Raw genomic sequence first — 10,000 nt, 5'->3', positions numbered from 1 at the left:
AGATGGGCCTAACCCGGGTCAAGGTTCAGGAGTCTGAGTCAAGTTGTGCCCAGCCAAGAATCTCTGTCGGTTGTTCACCCTGTTCCATTCCATTCCGTTCCGTTCCGCTCCATTCTGTCCTGTCCTGTCCTGTCGTGTCCTGTCCTGTCCTGTGCTGTCCTGCCGTGTCCTGTCCTGTCCTTTCCTGTCCTGTCCTGTCCTGCCATGCCGTGTTCCGTTCCAGGGCATGGCGTGGCGTGGCAGGTGTGTTTTGGCTTGGTGGGGGTTTTCCTGGGGGCGGGGCGTGGTGGGGTGTTGAGCGGCACGCCCGGCTGGCCGGTACGGGGATCCGGAACCATGACGTCGGGGTTATGATGAGGCTGTGCTCTATCTAACCAACCGGGTCACCGGCCAGCCCCGTGCACCATCTGTCACCATCCACAGCACCGATGCGGACAGAAACACGACTGAGCCCAGAAGGCATCCCACTCAGAGAAAGACGCGTGGCAGTCGTCACAGCGTCTGAGGTCTCACGCCGCACGATGACCGCATTTCTATGAAACGATCCGTGGTCGTCAGATCCCAGGGAAGGGAAACTGGCGGGTGGCTGCCGGGCGACCCCGCCCACCAGCCGTAGCGGCAGAACATCGGTCGCCACGGTCGTTCGCGTTCTCGTTCACCCCCCCGTACCGGTAAAGAGACAGAACCCTGCGCGTTGGCTTTCGGTTTCGGTCTCGCCTCTGGCGGTTTGCTTTCCACTGTCAGTCTGCAGTCTCAAAGGAGAGACAGGAGGTCAGGAAGGCCCGGCAACGAGCAGCAGGAACCCTTCCTCCCGCCGAATTACTCACGCTTCCCCAGAACGGAGCTCAGGTGTTTCCAGCCATCCCGGTGTGTGGGTGTCTCCATCCCCGCATCTGTGAAATCCACCCATCCATCCGCACACTCGACGTTTATCTCGTGTCGTCTCAATCGACCCCATCACCGTGACTCACGGAACCCCCGAATCCAATACCACCCGCCCGATCAACACAGGTTCCAGACGCACGTGTTCGCCTTTCCCTTTTATGGACATCTGTCAGCTTAATTTGACATCTGTACACATCCCATCCGAGAGAAACCGCCCTCCGTTCCCACCCAGAAAGAAACACGCAGCAAGCCAAGGTGTACACAGAGGGGGAGAGAGGGGCCCCCGGCGACCCTCATCCCCGACCAGGAGAGGACCGGACCAGAGCGTCCGAGGGGCCGGAGCACTCCAGCGAGCGTGCGTCGGTTCAGCCCTGTCGGCGAAGTGGCCACCTCTTCCTCGGGAGCAGGGATGCGCGTTCCGCCCCACCCTCTCTGGCGGACGACAGTCAGGGTGACGACGATGACAAAGTGCCCTGGGGAAGAAAGATCACAGGAGAGGAAGTTTTCAGATTCAGGGTTTCAGACAGAGGCTACAAAGTGGGTCCGGGGCCGTCGAGTACCCGGCAGAACGGGAGAAACCAGGAGAGCCGTGATAGGGCGGCTCCCCCCAGTTTCATAACATACACAATTCGCTTCCGTGAAACCGCTCGCCGTGTGACTAGGTGGATCGATGAAGTTCAAACAGCTTAGTTCAAATCGATTAGAAGACGGTGATGTTTGAAAATGCCCCTCGGGGCTTCAGCGCCTCCCCTGCCCCCGCCGCATCCCAGAAGGAAGTGAAAAGCTACATATCAGCCCGCCCTTTGTGAAGTTTGAACTTTGTCTCTATGCCCCACCCCTCCAAGCTGCCCCCGAGCAATCGACTGGCTAGTTCCAGTTTCCGTCACCAGGTCGCGCTAGGCCTCCGCGTACCCCCTCCTCACGCCAGGAGGGTACGCGTGTATGCGTGTGACTATACGATAACTAAAAGCATGTGACTATTTGATAGTTTTAAACGTGTGACCAGTGTGAAAGCGTACCTGTCAACGAGACCCCTAAATTTCGGGTCTGGGCCGTTTTATTCCGAGACTTTCTTGCAGGGACAGTCCCTGGGCAGGCCTATAACAAACCCCTTACAAATTCTCACTCGGGCATTCCGGTTCTCATTCTGTGTGGCAGCCTCACAGCAGAGCCAGGCGAAACAGTGACCCGAACAATACCAGAAAAGGGAGGAGTCGATTGAGCATCGCACCGTTCAAGAAAATCTTTTCAAGGAAGCAGTGTCACCCCACCTCGGGCACGTCCGCCGAATGTCGATCCACAACACGTGCCGGGTGAGCAAACTAAGGCATACAGCAAAAGCGGCGATGATGACAAGAAAAAAGAAAACAAAACAACCACAGCAGGAAAGAAAGAAAGAGAAAAAGAAAACGAGACGAGAAACGGGGGAGCCACACGCGGTCCCCCAGGGACACCGCCTCCACCCATCTGGATCCCGGAGTCATCGGGGCATGGAACGGAGCGGCCAGCCAACTGGTTGATCCGGATCCTGGACACGGTAAAGAAGACGAGAAAAAAAAAGAGAAAAAAACAACAAGAAAGAAAAAAGAGAGAGACAGAGAAAGAAAAAGAGGAAGCAAGAAAGAAAGAGCAAGCAAGAAAGAAAGAAAGAAAAGAGAAAGAAGGGATGAAAAAAAGGAATGAAAGTGAAAGAAAGAAAGAAAGAAAGAAAGAAAGAAAGAAAGAAAGAAAGAAAGAAAGAAAGAAAGAAAGAAAGAAAGAAAGAAAGAAAGAAAAGAAAGAAAAAAAAATAAAGAAAAAGAAAAAAAGACCAAGAAAGAGTCGAGGCACACCTCCCCTTGGTGTCCCAGAGTGGTCGGGGCACGGCCTGTCCGGTCAACTGGTCGACCCGGATGCCGGACACGGTGACGAAGATGACAAGAATAAAGAAATGAAAACAAAAGCCACAAGAAAGAAAGAAAGAGAGACATAGAGAGAGACAGAAAATAAAGAAAGTAAAGGAGACTAAGAAAGGGGCGATCCACATGCGGTCCTCAGCGGCACCGGCTCCACACCTCCTGGTTACGGAGTCGACGGGGCATGGCGCGGCCAGCCAGCTGGTCGACCCGGACGCCAGATACTCTGCTCCCTCCGTCCAGCCAGCCACCTGTGGGACCCCGTGGGCCCCGGCTCCACACCTCGCCTTCCCCTTCGGTGTCTGCACCGCGGTGCGGCCAGCCAGCTGGTCGATGTCTGCCACGCACAGAAGAGAAGGAGGAGCAGCGCACGGGCGCGATAAGAAGGGATCCTTGCAAGGACAGGACGATGAGACGAAAGGCCACGCTCCTGGCCACCGGCGCCAAAGCCCGTGCCAGTAGACTACCGCGACGATCGCCGCCAGCCTTCGCCCATAACCACCCCGGGCAGGGTGTGGGAGAGGAGGTGGGAAGCCGGAAGGGGCGCTCCCCCTCCCCTCACGGTCAACCCCGCCTCACGTAAAAGCTCACTTGGGACGGGATGCGCGCCTCGCCCCGGACCACGTCGGGGTGCTCGCACGCGAGACACGCCAGCCGCCAGTGCGGCACGGGTTTGGAGGGGCACGGCATGAGTCGGTCCATAGTGGAAGGAAGGACGGGAAAAGGCAGGAAGGAAGGAGAGGCGCGGAGCCCCCCTGCACCATCACACGCACGCCACCGTGAATGGAGCACGACAGACAAACCCTTGTTTCGAGGGCTGACTCTCAATAGATCGCAGCGAGGGAGCTGCTCTGCTACGAACGAAAGCCCGACCCAGAAGCAGGTCATCTACGAATGGTTTAGCACCAGGTTCCCCACGAATGTGCGTTGCGTGATGTGCGAGGGTGCGGCCGCCTTTCTGGCCGCTCCCTGTTTCCCACCCAGGACGAGGGGCGGACGAGGGGTGCTCCGCACCGGACCCCGGACACGACACGCAGCGGGCCACGTCGCGCGGGCACGGTGGCCCAACAGCTGGGACGGCGGGGTCCGGCTATCTGAGGCCAACCGAGGCCCCGCAGCGCTGCCCTATCGTTCCGGCTGGGCGGGATTCTCACTTAGAGGCATCCAGTCGTACTCCCACAGATGGTAGCTTCGCCCCATTGGCTCCTCTGCCAAGCACATACACCAAATGTCTGAACCTGCGGTTCCTCTCCTACTGAGCAGGATTACCATGGCAACAACACATCATCAGTAGGGTAAAACTAACCTGTCTCACGACGGTCTAAAAACCCAGCTCACGTTCCCTATTAGTGGGTGAACAATCCAACGCTTGGTGAATTCTGCTTCACAATGATAGGAAGAGCCGACATCGAAGGATCAAAAAGCGACGTCGCTATGGACGCTTGGCCGCCACATGCCAGTTATCCCTGTGGTAACTATTCTGACAACTCCTGCTTAAAACCCAAAAGGTCAGAAGGATCGTGAGGCCCTGCTTTCACGGTCTGTATTCGTACTGAAAATCAAGATCAAGCGAGCTTTTGACCTTCTGCTCCATGGGAGGGTTCTGTCCTCCCCGAGCTCACCTGAGGACACCTGCGTTACCATTTGACAGGTGTACTGCCCCAGTCAAACTCCCCACCTGGCACTGTCCCTGGAGCGGGTCTCACCCGGCCACCACGGCCAAGTGCTTGGCGCCAGCAGCGAGAGCCCCTCTGGGCTCGCCCCCCTGCCTCACCGGGTCAGTGAAAAAACGATAAGAGTAGTGGTATTTCACCGGCGGCCCGCAAGGCCGGTGGACCCCTGCCCCGGCCCCTCAGGAGGAAATGGGAGAGGGTGCCTGGGGCCTCCCAATTATTCTACACCTCTCATGTCTCCTCACCGTGCCAGGCTAGAATCAAACTCAACAAGGTCTTCTTTCCCCGCTGATTCCACCCAGCCCGTTCCCTTTGCTGTGGTTTCGCTGGATAGTAGGTAGGGACAGTGGGAATCTCGTCCATCCATTCATGCGCGTCACTAATTAGATGACGAGGCGTTTTTCTACCTTAAGAGAGTCATAGTTACTCCCGCCGTTTACCCGCGCTTCACTGATTTGCTTCACATTGACCTTCAGAACACTGGGCAGAAATCACATCGTGTCAACGCCCGCCACGGGCCTTCGCGGTGCTTTGTTTGAATTAAACAGTCGGATTCCCCTGGTCCGCACCAGTTCTAAGTCGGCTGCTAGGCGCCGGCCAAGGCGAGGTGCCGCGCTGAACCAGGGCCCAGGGGCGGACCCTGCGGGGGGAGACTGGCGTGCCGACCGCTGCCGGCAAAGCCAGGGAGGAACGGGGGGTCGGCGGGGAAGAAGGGGGCCGGGACCGCCGACGCCCCGCGGCTGCACGGCCGCTCCCCACGTGGGCACGCGAGGGGCGGCGGGCCGTGCCGGCACCCACCGGACGCACCGGTCGTGGACGCGACGCCCGCCGCAGCCGGAGCGATCCACGGGAAGGGCCCGGCTTGCGTCCAGATTCGCCGCTGCCACCAGCCCCGCCCGGGTACCCGGGCCCCCTCCATATGGGGGACTGACCCTCCGCCGGCTGAAGTTTCTGGGACTCTCTGTCGCAGAGAGATTCAAGGAGTGTGCTCCGCCCTATCCTCAATACTGCCCCCATAGGCCTTTCCCTTAGGACGTCCAAACCATAATTCCCGCAGGTTAGATATCCGGTGCCTACTCTGTAGCATTTTCCCACAGTGGTAAAGTAGCTTCTACATGGGCAACCTCCTGTGAGTCTTTTTCACAGAGATATCCAACAATGTTTTCTCGCCCTGCTGGAAGGGCGTTCGTTCCATGTGACATTTCCCATGCATGTTGGAAAACGCAACTCCTGGGGGCCGCATGCCAGTCCTACATAGTACTTCCTCAGTTCACCGGGTGATGCTGGATTCCCAAGGGAGACTTACGTGGGACTGCCTTTCGCAGATATTTTCAAGGCGTCTTCCATGCCCTACCCTCAACACTGCTCCCATAGGCCTCTAGCATAGACCGTCCAGACCCGAATTCCTGCAAGTCAGATTCCCGTGTATTTTTCCATAAGGGTAGAGTAGCTTCTAAATGTTATGGCCAACGCCCGACGGGTAAAAGAAATTTGCCCACGAGAACCGGGTGATAGGAAAAGGAAAAGAGTCTATTTCTGTCAGCCAGGCCTGCGCAGGCCAATTGAGAAGCGCAGCCCCGAGTTGAAACCTCTCGCAGCATTTAATTTTAGGGAGGTGGGAATTTTCGCGCCTGACACAATCTAGCCAATGCAAGCAAGCCAGCGGTACATAAGCTAATTTTGCGTTTAGCCCTGTAGCCCCTCCCCACCCTGGATTCCCCATAGGGACTTTCCAGGCTAAAATGGCAGAGCCCCCTAAAAGGGCGTTGGCCATGCTACTCGGTTTATTCCCCCATTTATTTTAGCAAGCGATTTGTAGAGAAGCAGAATGCATATGTTAAGGTCAGTAGGGGTTGGGGCGTCCCTTAACATAAATGGGCAACCTTATGTGTAGGGAGGGAACGTCGTGGGGCTGGGGGAACGGCAGCGAGAGCGGGCAATGGCCGCCGCCTGGGGCGAATGCTTCCTCTCTGAAAACTTTATTTCTTCTGCTACAGGGCGTGGCTCCTCAGGCACCGGCCTCCGTTCCGCCTCATCTACTCAACCCTCGGCCGGCGATCGTACCTTTTCGGGTCACGTCCGGTCTGGCCGTTAACACCAGCGATGGGATATTTTCGAGTCACGGCTAGTTCTACTGACAGTACATCAGGGGGTAAGGGGGAGTCTGGCTAATGCGACCTGACGGGATTCTTGATGATAGCCGGCCAGGGTGATCAGATATGGGAAAACCTCATGGGCCATCCAGGAGCATGATCAGTAAGGTAGTGTCAGGTGGAAGTGGATGTCTCGGCACGCTGATTTAGCAGGGTTCTCTGCTCGATCGGGATCTCACAAGGTCTTCCGCAACACGTTCCGGGCGTGACCGGCACCCTCATACACATACTCCACACAAAACGGCCACTGGCCTCTCCCTTACGAGAAACCTCATGGTTTCTGAGGAATAGAAGCTCCTCCACGCCAGCACCAAACCCCTCCCCGCTTCTACGTCGGCTTTCCCGGCAGTCTATTGAAGCCCTCCCACCTCCAGCCCCGGTGCTGTCCTCCATTTTGAGCGCAGCCCAGCAGATTGTTTTCCTTCCATAAAGCGTGGTCGGTACCCGGCATTTCGGCTCACTTTCTCGCAGTCCCCAGATGGGCCTAACCCGGGTCAAGGTTCAGGAGTCTGAGTCAAGTTGTGCCCAGCCAAGAATCTCTGTCGGTTGTTCACCCTGTTCCATTCCATTCCGTTCCGTTCCGCTCCATTCTGTCCTGTCCTGTCCTGTCGTGTCCTGTCCTGTCCTGTGCTGTCCTGCCGTGTCCTGTCCTGTCCTTTCCTGTCCTGTCCTGTCCTGCCATGCCGTGTTCCGTTCCAGGGCATGGCGTGGCGTGGCAGGTGTGTTTTGGCTTGGTGGGGGTTTTCCTGGGGGCGGGGCGTGGTGGGGTGTTGAGCGGCACGCCCGGCTGGCCGGTACGGGGATCCGGAACCATGACGTCGGGGTTATGATGAGGCTGTGCTCTATCTAACCAACCGGGTCACCGGCCAGCCCCGTGCACCATCTGTCACCATCCACAGCACCGATGCGGACAGAAACACGACTGAGCCCAGAAGGCATCCCACTCAGAGAAAGACGCGTGGCAGTCGTCACAGCGTCTGAGGTCTCACGCCGCACGATGACCGCATTTCTATGAAACGATCCGTGGTCGTCAGATCCCAGGGAAGGGAAACTGGCGGGTGGCTGCCGGGCGACCCCGCCCACCAGCCGTAGCGGCAGAACATCGGTCGCCACGGTCGTTCGCGTTCTCGTTCACCCCCCCGTACCGGTAAAGAGACAGAACCCTGCGCGTTGGCTTTCGGTTTCGGTCTCGCCTCTGGCGGTTTGCTTTCCACTGTCAGTCTGCAGTCTCAAAGGAGAGACAGGAGGTCAGGAAGGCCCGGCAACGAGCAGCAGGAACCCTTCCTCCCGCCGAATTACTCACGCTTCCCCAGAACGGAGCTCAGGTGTTTCCAGCCATCCCGGTGTGTGGGTGTCTCCATCCCCGCATCTGTGAAATCCACCCATCCATCCGCACACTCGACGTTTATCTCGTGTCGTCTCAATCGACCCCATCACCGTGACTCACGGAACCCCCGAATCCAATACCACCCGCCCGATCAACACAGGTTCCAGACGCACGTGTTCGCCTTTCCCTTTTATGGACATCTGTCAGCTTAATTTGACATCTGTACACATCCCATCCGAGAGAAACCGCCCTCCGTTCCCACCCAGAAAGAAACACGCAGCAAGCCAAGGTGTACACAGAGGGGGAGAGAGGGGCCCCCGGCGACCCTCATCCCCGACCAGGAGAGGACCGGACCAGAGCGTCCGAGGGGCCGGAGCACTCCAGCGAGCGTGCGTCGGTTCAGCCCTGTCGGCGAAGTGGCCACCTCTTCCTCGGGAGCAGGGATGCGCGTTCCGCCCCACCCTCTCTGGCGGACGACAGTCAGGGTGACGACGATGACAAAGTGCCCTGGGGAAGAAAGATCACAGGAGAGGAAGTTTTCAGATTCAGGGTTTCAGACAGAGGCTACAAAGTGGGTCCGGGGCCGTCGAGTACCCGGCAGAACGGGAGAAACCAGGAGAGCTGTGATAGGGCGGCTCCCCCCAGTTTCATAACATACACAATTCACTTCCGTGAAACCGCTCGCCGTGTGACTAGGTGGATCGATGAAGTTCAAACAGCTTAGTTCAAATCGATTAGAAGACGGTGATGTTTGAAAATGCCCCTCGGGGCTTCAGCGCCTCCCCTGCCCCCGCCGCATCCCAGAAGGAAGTTAAAAGCTACGTATCAGCCCGCCCTTTGTGAAGTTTGAACTTTGTCTCTATGCCCCACCCCTCCAAGCTGCCCCCGAGCAATCGACTGGCTAGTTCCAGTTTCCGTCACCAGGTCGCGCTAGGCCTCCCCGTACCCCCTCCTCACGCCAGGAGGGTACGCGTGTATGCGTGTGACTATACGATAACTAAAAGCATGTGACTATTTGATAGTTTTAAACGTGTGACCAGTGTGAAAGCGTACCTGTCAACGAGACCCCTAAATTTCGGGTCTGGGCCGTTTTATTCCGAGACTTTCTTGCAGGGACAGTCCCTGGGCAGGCCTATAACAAACCCCTTACAAATTCTCACTCGGGCATTCCGGTTCTCATTCTGTGTGGCAGCCTCACAGCAGAGCCAGGCGAAACAGTGACCTGAACAATACCAGAAAAGGGAGGAGTCGATTGAGCATCGCACCGTTCAAGAAAATCTTTTCAAGGAAGCAGTGTCACCCCACCTCGGGCACGTCCGCCGAATGTCGATCCACAACACGTGCCGGGTGAGCAAACTAAGGCATACAGCAAAAGCGGCGATGATGACAAGAAAAAAGAAAACAAAACAACCACAGCAGGAAAGAAAGAAAGAGAAAAAAAACGAGACGAGAAACGGGGGAGCCACATGCGGTCCCCCAGGGACACCGGCTCCACCCATCTGGGTCCCGGAGTCATCGGGGCATGGAACGGAGCGGCCAGCCAACTGGTTGATCCGGATGCTGGACACGGTAAAGAAGACGAGAAAAAAAAAAAAAAAACAACAACAAGAAAGAAAAAAGAGAGAGACAGAGAAAGAAAAAGAGGAAGCAAGAAAGAAAGAAAAAAGAGAAAGAAGGGAAGAAAAAGAAGGAATGAAAGAGAAAGAAAGAAAGAAAGAAAGAAAGAAAGAAAGAAAGAAAGAAAGAAAGAAAGAAAGAGAAAAGAAAGAAAGAAAAAAATAAAGAAAAAGAAAAAAAGACCAAGAAAGAGTCAAGGCACACCTCCCCTTGGTGTCCGAGAGTGGTCGGGGCACGGCCTGTCCGGTCAACTGGTCGACCCGGATGCCGGACACGGGGACGAAGATGACAAGAATAAAGAAATGAAAACAAAAGCCACAAGAAAGAAAGAAAGAGAGACATAGAGAGAGACAGAAAATAAAGTAAAGGAGACTAAGAAAGGGGCGATCCACATGCGGGTCCTCAGCGGCACCGGCTCCACACCTCCTGGTTACGGAGTCGACGGGGCAT

This window comes from Cynocephalus volans, chromosome 18 (assembly GCF_027409185.1).
Source record: "Cynocephalus volans isolate mCynVol1 chromosome 18, mCynVol1.pri, whole genome shotgun sequence".
NCBI lineage: Eukaryota > Metazoa > Chordata > Mammalia > Dermoptera > Cynocephalidae > Cynocephalus > Cynocephalus volans.
The sequence above is the reverse complement of the archived record's forward strand: the minus strand, read 5'-3'. Positions refer to the sequence as shown.